Here is a 9,295-nt window from a genome sequence, read left to right on the forward strand (position 1 = left end):
AACTCTACACCCAATGTGGAGCTAGAACTCAGAACCCTGAGATCAAGAGTTGCATGCTCTACTGACTGAGCCAGCCAGGCATCCCAAAATGCTCACTTTTCTAAAATTAGAAAAACAGTTCTGGAAAAGTGAAAATTATATCTGAAATGCTGCTTCCTTTGGAGAAGGTAAAACACAGTTGAGTTCAAATCTGTAAAAGAAAATGCAGATAAAACTTCTTTTCCTCATAAAGTAGTCTCTTCAAATGGCAAGAAAACACCAATTCTAGGCCTGGTTTCTGGTGACTTCTGACCTGGATTTGATAAAATTTTGCAGAAAATTGTGGGTCCTGTATTGACTGTTTCTCCTCCTGTTATGCGATGTATGTGCTTTAAAATGACCTTTCCCTGGAGCCGGGCAGCAGCGGTGTTACGGTGCTGAGCGCACACTGTGCCTTAGCAGCAGCAGCCAGTGGAGGCCCCCCTGCCATCACAGCCTGTGCGCTGCTGTAGCCACACTTGCTCCCTCTGCTCTTCCTCCGTTTGCTAGCACCATGGCTGATCAGCTGACCGAAGAACAAATCGCTGAGTTCAAGGAAGCTTTCTCCCTATTTGACAAAGATGGCGATGGCACCATCACAACAGAGGAAGTTGGAACTGTCATGAGGTCACTGAGTCTGAAGCCAGCAGAAGCCTAATTGCAGGATACAATCAATGAGGTGGATGCTGATGGTAATGGCACCATTGACTTCTCAGAATTTTTGACTATAATGGCTAGAAAAATGAAAGATACAGACAGTGAAGAAGAAATATGTGGAGCATTCTGAGACTTTGACAAGGATGGGAATGGTTACATCAGCGTAGCAGAACTATGTCATGTCATGACAAACTTAGGAGAAACACAAACAGATGAAGTAAATGAAATGATCAGGGAAGCAGATATTGATGGAGATGGACAAGTCAGCTATGAAGAATTCATACAGATGATGACTGCAAAATGAAGACGTACTTTCAACTCCTTTGTCCCCCCACTGCCGAAGAATCATGTTGAATCTTTTACTTACCTCTTGCAAAAAAGTTCATTTACTCATTCTCTTTCTATAAAGCAAAACTGAATGTGAAAAGTACCTTCTGTCCACACACACAAAATTTGCATGTATTGGTTGGTGGTCCTGCACCCTAAAGATCAAGCTACATGTCAGTTTTATGATATAAACACTTGTACTACCTTAATGATAAGGAAGCCCTTAGTGGACTCCTTGCAGTTCCATTTGCTAATGATTAATACACTATTTGGGCTGGCCAGTTTTTCACACATGCAGCTTGACAATTGAGCATGTTCAGGCATTTGTATTAAAAATGAAAAAAAATTTGAAACCTATTCAGAAGGGGTCTAGTTCAGTTTGTTAGTATGTATTGTCATAGCTGGTTTACTGAAAACACACATCTAAAATTGGTTTACCTCAGGTTGCTGTGCAGAAAGATGGGTGAGGGATAAAGTATCTAGATGTAGCCCCACTTAGCAGACCAGTCCTCTTGTACTTCTGTGTGTCCTGACCCCTGGTGATGGTGACACACATGCTGGTGGCATCCTGCATGTGTTGGTTTAGCGTTGTCTGTGTTTTACCAGAGTGAAATGTGTGTCAAGCTGTCACCATTCACACAAAATTTTAAAAAAGAAACATTTAACAAGGGAGCATCTTGGGACTCTCTGTTTTTAAAACCTTCTGAACTATGACTTGGAGCCAGCAGAGTAGGCTGTGGCTGTGGACTTCAGCACAACCATCAACACTGCAGTTCAAGAAATTGCAATTCATGTCCATTCCAAGTTGTAGATGCTGGTCTTTTTCTTTTTTTTTTTCAATAAAAAGACCATTAACTTAAAATAAAGTAAAATGAATTTTCCCTGGATTCCCATGGTGGGTCATGAAGCTGGTTGTGTTGAAATAAAATTTGAAATTAAGAGAACACTTGGAGGAGTTAAATTTGACAATGGAATAATAGTATAAACATTTTAAAATAAGATTTTATCTGCTTTTGACCTTTATTTTATAAACTTTTCATTAGTTTTGCCAAGCAGAATTTCATATAGGTAGTGTGCTAGTGGATCATGGTTTAACTAAGGTTAACCTAATTAAAAATAGACATTTCAAAAGAGGGATAGGATTGAAACAAAAGAGTGGTATCACATATGTGTGTGGTTTGTTTAGCGATTCACCCATAGAGAGGCGTTTGGGCTGTTTCCAGATTTTGGCTTTTACAAAGAAAGTTGCTATGAACATTGATGTATAGGTTTTTGCATGAATATAATTTTCATTCCTCTGGGATAAATAAATACACAGGTTTGTAATCACTGAGTCATACGATGCTTACATGTGTAGTTTTAAAATAATCCATCTAATTTTTCTGTAGTGGCTGTAGTGTTTTACATTTCCACCAGCAACATATTGGTGATCGAGTTTCTCAACATGCTTGTCAGCATTTGGTGCTGTCATTATTTTGTATTTTAGCCATTCTGATAGATGTGAAGTGATATTTCATTGTAAGTTTAATTTGCATTTCCCTGATGACTAATGATATTGAACATATTTTCATGTACTTATCATCTCTATATCCTCTTTATTGAAATGTCTGTTCATACTTTTTGCCTATTTTCTAATTGAACTGTTTATTTTTTCACTGTTGAGTTTTTAGTGCTCTTTGTATATCATATATACTGACTGGTTCTTTGTCAGACATGTGGCTTTGAAATATTTTGTCACAGTCTGCAGCTTGTCTTTTTGTCTTCTTAACAGGTTTTTCACAAAGGAAAAGTTCTTAATTTTGATGAAGCCCATTTTACCAGATAAACTCTTTTACTAGATTTCTTATCTGAAATTCAGCTTGTGAAGGAACACATAATAAGACAATTGTTAGAGATCCATTGTAATATATTATAATTTATAATGAGCATGTCCCATTCTGGACTAAACACTTTAATAAAAAGCACAGTTTACCTATATTCTTGTGAGTAAAAAATACTTATGCACATCTTTTATTCCTATCTTCTACCTCAATTAGATTGAAAGTTTTTTGAGGGTAAGGATTGTGTTCATTCATCCTGAATCCTCTTTGAAGTTGAGTATAGGTTCTCACACAGAACAAGTGTTCAACAAATATATTTTAATATTCCATCAAGGCATCATGGCAGGGTATTAAGAGGTAGAGTTTGAAATATTGAGTTAAAATTCTGGCTTTGCCTCCTTGCCTGCAGTGAAAAAATTGGGTCAGTTATTTCACTTCTTTGGACTTCAATTTCCTTATCTAACATTTTGGATAATAGTATCAATGGGCTTGCCATGGGGTTCAAATGAGATCACATATGTAAGGCACCCAGTAAGGTGCTAGACACTTATTAGAGTGTGTGTAAATGGTAACTATTGCAATTATCAGGATTTCAGCTTCATAAATCCTGAAGCAGGGATTATAAGGACTCAGATTACAGGGGTTGAATGTATGAATAGATACCATGTGATGTGAACTGAACTGTATGAAAAATTCTGATTATTTTAAACCAGACATTCAAAAGAAAGCATAATTTTATTGATGGACACTGTCATCTAGTACAAAATTCTATGGTTTGGTGGTTATGTCAAGGCCATTTTAAAAATATAGTTTATGCAGTTACAAGTTGAGGAATCTTTGAACCTGAATAAAGAGCAAATGTTTATAAAAATTTATTAATGCACGGAAGAAAAATTATCCAATAATTAAAATTTATTCTAAAATATTTGTATATTTTATTGAATGTTGCATTTCCTCATAAGCATAATATAATAATCAATCTGAATTAAATGTCTCTGCTTAAGTGTAAGGTAAATATAATCGCGTGGTGAATATCAAATTAACAGAAATTACAGAGCAAAACACAAATATTTAAGTCAGTTAATGACTTAGCATTAGCTAAGAGATTTCATTTTACCTATGTTTCAATTAACAATATAACTATATTTGCAGTTCAGAAATTGCCTCTCTTATGTTGTTATAGTTAACAATTTATATCAACACCAGTTTGTTACATATTCTTGTAATCATTTTAATTTTCAAGAGTTGCAGAATTTGATTTCATTCGTCTTTAGCAAATGCTTCTTGAATCTTTTGATTACATGAGGCTATGATTAACAAGACCCCCCCCCCCCAGATTATTTGTATGCATATGACAGTTTGGGAAACTCTGCTATAGCTGTAAAAGACAATCTGCAGGAATTATGGAATTTAGCTGCAGGTTAACTTTCTGCTGCCCAGGTAAAGAAGACTGAACGGCTACTTGGATATTAATTTTTTTTTTTAAACACAAAGCTCTAATTCAGTGTTTCTCGAAGTGTGCCCCTTTGACCACCTGGGCCTAACCTACCCAGGCAACTTGTTACAGATTCCAGGACAAGCTCCAGATAAGCTGAATCAGAATTTCCTGAACTGCAGCTCAAGAATCTGCATCTTTAGGCTTTTCGAGTAACAGCGCAGGCACCACACCTGTTGGTGTCCCGATGGAGCAGCATGCTAGCCCTCCCAACGGAAAAGGCCCAGTGAGTTTCCAAGTAGAAAGCACCTCAGCCTGGCACCTGCTTGTTTTCCATGAAGACAGCCGTCCTTCATCCTCCCAAATCCCAGCAGAGACAGGATCGCTTCCGGGGAGCACAGTCCCCAGCTGCACAGATGTGTTCTAGCCAAAGAGGAAAGTAATGTTGTGCCTCTTTGTCGAGCCAAACCCTCCCCTAGCTTTATTAATCTTCAAGCAAGTTCCCCACCGGCCACTTTCCTGAACATCCGGAACACAAAGCTGCCCTCAGGAGTTGACCACAAGCCCAAGGAATGCCTGGGACTCCTAGAATGTATGTATGCCAATCTCCAGCTCCAGACCCAGCTCGCCCAACAACAGATGGCTATTTTGGAAAATTTACAAGCATCCATGACACAGCTGGCTCCTGGGAAGGGAAGCAAGAACTCTTCTCTCCCAGCCTTATCCCGCAATCTGTTGTTAAATCACCTGCCCCAGTTCAGTAAATGAATTGTGGAACAAAAAAAAAAAAAAAAAAGAATCTACATCTTTAACAAGTACTTTAGGTGATTCATCTATAAAGTTTGAGAATTTATATTTCTTGTTTTTAGTACTCTGTCACTCTGAATGCAGTTTAGACCAAGGTTTACTGACTACATCATGGCAAATAGGTTATATACTGTGAAACAGCAGAGGCTATCATGCCACTGTACTTCTGTCCCAACAGTATTTCACACTGGGCTAAATTCCTAATTGTCATGGCCTAAGATGGGTGGTGGCTTCCAATTTGTCAGCAGTTCATAACCACACTTAGTCTCCACTCTGAAAAATTATACAAATGTACAACATGGACATTCTGTGCTTCCTTCTTGGCCTTCAGTTGAGAAAAAGAGATACTGTCCACTGTGGCCAGGCAGGGAAAAACCTGGGGGAATAAATATCCCAACTTCTCTTTTTTCCCACCCTCCAGTTCCCCGCCTATGCCTCTGATTGGCCTAACCCAAGCAGAACCCAGAGCATAAGGGAGTCAGGTGATACATTCCATGAAGATTAGTATAAGGTACAGGGAAGGAAGGAATAAAATGGAGGGGAAACAGAATATTCAGCATACTCATTTAAAATACCTCAAATGTAGTACTGTCATGGTATAACGTATACCATGAATTGGTTAAAGCAACATTTTGTAAGGAGTGTATGAATCAGAGTGAGGATAGGTATGAGGAAGCTTTTTTACTTGGTTTTGCCCATTCTCTGCTCCAAAGTATTTACTGCTATTGCCAAGTAGGGTCCGGTCAGGAAACTCATTTATAACATGTCTAGAGGGTCTCTATAACCTTGATCTTTAGGTAAAGAATACAAAAGAATGATGAATACATTTGATTTAATGGGACCCATGAACATTTCAGTATATAATGAATATTACATAATTATATGCAACCACTATAAATTAAATGAAGTAGGTTCTGATTATTTTCCAGTTAACATCTCAAGGAACAGATGAAAACCCCTTCTTAGGAGTGGCCAAAAGAATGTTCTCTGGTCTGCTAATGTCTAGATTTTTCTTCTTGCATGGCCCACTCTGTTGGTTAAGATGTAACTTCTGTTGCCTATAACAGAAATGCAAATTCAGAAATGTAAATTAACAATGGCTTAAAGAAGACAGAAATTCATCTTTCTTTTAGGTAGTAGTCCCTGGCTGGTATGGCAAAACTGTTCTACATGGTTATACAGGGATTCAGTCCCTTTTATCTTGTTCCTCTGTCCCTCCTCTGTTCTTGTCTATAAAGTTCAAGGTGGCTGGCCATAATATTCATGTTCCAGACAGCAGGATGAAGGAAGTCACAAGAGGGAGGGAAGGAGAATATGCTCCCCCCATTAAGGGTGAGAACTAAAGTTTGCACACATAACTTCTCTTCATGTTCTGTTGGCCAGAACTTTATCACATGAGTACGCATAGCAGCAAAAGAGGCTCAGGAATTCAGACTTTAGTTGGGCAGTCATAGAAAGCATACAATTTGGTTACATCAAAATGGATCACAGACTAAAATGTAAAATGCAAAACTATAAAATTCCTAGGAGATAACATATGAGAAAATCTGGGTGACCTAGGGTTTGGTGATGACTTTTTAGATGTAACACCAAAGACACATCCATGAAAGAAGGAATTGGCAAGCCGGACTTCATTAAAATGAAAAATTTCTGCTCTTTGGAGGACACTGTCAAGAGAGAAAAAGAGAAGCCACAGACTGGGAAAAATATTTGTAAAAGATATATATGGTAAAGAACTGTTATCCAAAATATACAAAGAACTCTTAAAAGTCAACAATAGGGAAACAATCCAATTTAAAAATGGGCCAAAGACCTTAACAGACACTTTACCAAAGAAGATATACAAATGGCAAATTAGCATTCAAAAATATGCTCCTTATCATATGTCATCAGGGAAATGCAAATTAAAGCAACAATGAGATACCACTGCACACCTGTTAGAATGGCCAAGATCGAGAACACTGACAATATCAAAAACTGATGAGGATGGGGAGCAACAGGAACTCACATTAATTGGTGACTGAAATGCAAAATGCGACAGCCACTTTGGATAACAGTTTGGTGGTTTCTTAGAAAACCAAACACAACTTTACCATGCAATCTAGCAGTTGCATTCCTTGGTATTTATTCAAATGAATTGAAAATATCCACACAAAAACCTGCATGTAGATGTTTATAGCAGCTTAATTCGTAACTGCTAAAACATGGGAAGCAACTGAGATGTCCTTCAGTATGTGAATGGATAAATAAACTGTGGTGCATCCAGACAATGGAATATTATTATTTTTTTAAGATTTATTTATTTATTTGAGAAAGTGTGTGGGCATGGGTGGAGGGGCAGAGGGAGAGGAAGAAGCGAGAGAGGGAAGCAGACTCCCCGCTGAGCGCAGAGCCCAATGCAAGGTTCCATCCCAGGACTCTGAGATCATGACCTGGGCTGAAATCAAGAGTAGGCTGCTTAATCAGTTGAGCCACCCAGGTGCCCCTGGACAACGGAATATTATCCATTGCTAAACTGAAATGAGCTATTAAGCTACATAGACACTTGGGGGAAACTTAAATGCATATTACCAAGTGAAAGAAGCCAATCTGAAAAGGCTATATATTATATGATTCTAACTATATGACCTTTTAGAAAAAGCAAAACTATGGAGATAGTAAAAGGAACAGTGGTTGACAGGGCTTAGGAGGGAGACAGGGATGAATAGGCAGAAGACAGAGGATTTTTAGGGCAGTGAAAATACTCTATATGATAGTGCGATACTGTATTGTATGTGTATACATTTGTCCAAACCCATAGAATATACAAGACCAAGAGTGAATTGTAATGTAAACCATGGACTTTGGATGATAATGAGGTGTCAGTGTAGGTTCATCAGTTGTAACAAATGTCCCTCCCTGGTAGGGGATATTGATAATGGGGATAATGCATGTGTGGGGGCAGGGAGTATATGAGAAATCTCTGTACCTTCCCCTCAGTTTTGTTGTGAACTTAAAACTGCTTTAAAAAATAAAGTCTAGGGGTGCCTGGGTGGCTCAGTTGTTAAGCGTCTGCCTTCGGCTCAGGTCATGATCTGAGGGTCCTGGGATCGAGCCCTATATCGGGCTCCCTACTCTGCAGGGAGCCTGCTTCTCCCTCTCCCACTCCACCTGCTTGTATTCCCTCTCTAGCTGTGTCTCTCTCTGTCAAATAAATAAAATCTTTAAAAAAAAAATAAAGTCTATTTAAAAAAACGAAGATACTGGGTGATAAAAGGCCATAGATTAAGGCAGGGTGTCCTCAGAGGTCATCTAATTCAATTCCTTTATTTTACATTTGGGAAGAGTGAGGCCCAGAGAGAGTGATGACTTAGCTAACATCATACAACTAATTAACAGCAGAACCAGAATACTCCTGACTCTGACTTGGGGATCCTTTTGGGGGCGTGAAAGAAAAACCTGACTACACAGTTGATTAGAATCTCTATCTGACAAGATCATACCCAGCCTTCTAGGCCTGACACAACTCATTATCTCTCTGGGAGTCCTGAGCAGGTTTCTTTGTATTTACATGGAGTCCTCACAGTCAACATTTTCATATGGAGAACATAAGGCCGAATGAGCCTCCTGCTATGCTCAAGCTTCACAGTTAGTAAGAAGCTAGCCAAAGCCTGGATCCTGGGTCTCTTGAATCCGTTCCTCACTGTACCTCATGCCCCTCTTTCCAAAAGAGAGACCTTTCTCCTTCACTTAAATGTGTAATGTGGAGCAGCCACTCAAGGCACAAGATTCTAGAACATTCAGTGGCAACACCACATACCTGTCACCTCTCTGCAACCTGTTTTCATGCCACAACACACAGCTTTCTTCTCTGCTTCTGGAGCTTTGCCTGCATCAATCATGGCCAATCCAAAAAATTGGATTACATAGAATAAAGGTAGGGTGGATGTTGGGGGACAACCAGCAGCCATGATCTCTTTTGCCACTGTTAAGTGGCAACAGTGGCAAAAGATCCAGAGGAAGACTACAGAAACCCAGGTTTGGACCTGGGTTTCTGTAGTCTTCCTCTGGATCTTTTGCCACTGTTGCCACTTAACCATCAGCCTTAGAACGTCACTTACTTGTATCAGGGCCCTTGGTATTTGTGTGGGAAATGCTTGGTCTTTGCCCTAAGTTTAGATTTTAAGTGTTATAGTCTTTATATTGCTAAGGAAATTTAAAGTTTTGCTTCTTGCCAATACATTGTGTCTGT

General features: G+C 38.9%; 1 pseudogene; it reads left to right on the forward strand.

Annotated features, from left to right (window-relative positions):
* Positions 1-484: 484 nt before the first annotated feature.
* LOC118544477 (calmodulin pseudogene) lies at positions 485-993 on the forward strand (annotated as a pseudogene).
* Positions 994-9,295: the final 8,302 nt, after the last annotated feature.

The sequence above is a fragment of the Halichoerus grypus genome, chromosome X, assembly GCF_964656455.1.
Source record: "Halichoerus grypus chromosome X, mHalGry1.hap1.1, whole genome shotgun sequence".
Classification (NCBI taxonomy): domain Eukaryota; kingdom Metazoa; phylum Chordata; class Mammalia; order Carnivora; family Phocidae; genus Halichoerus; species Halichoerus grypus.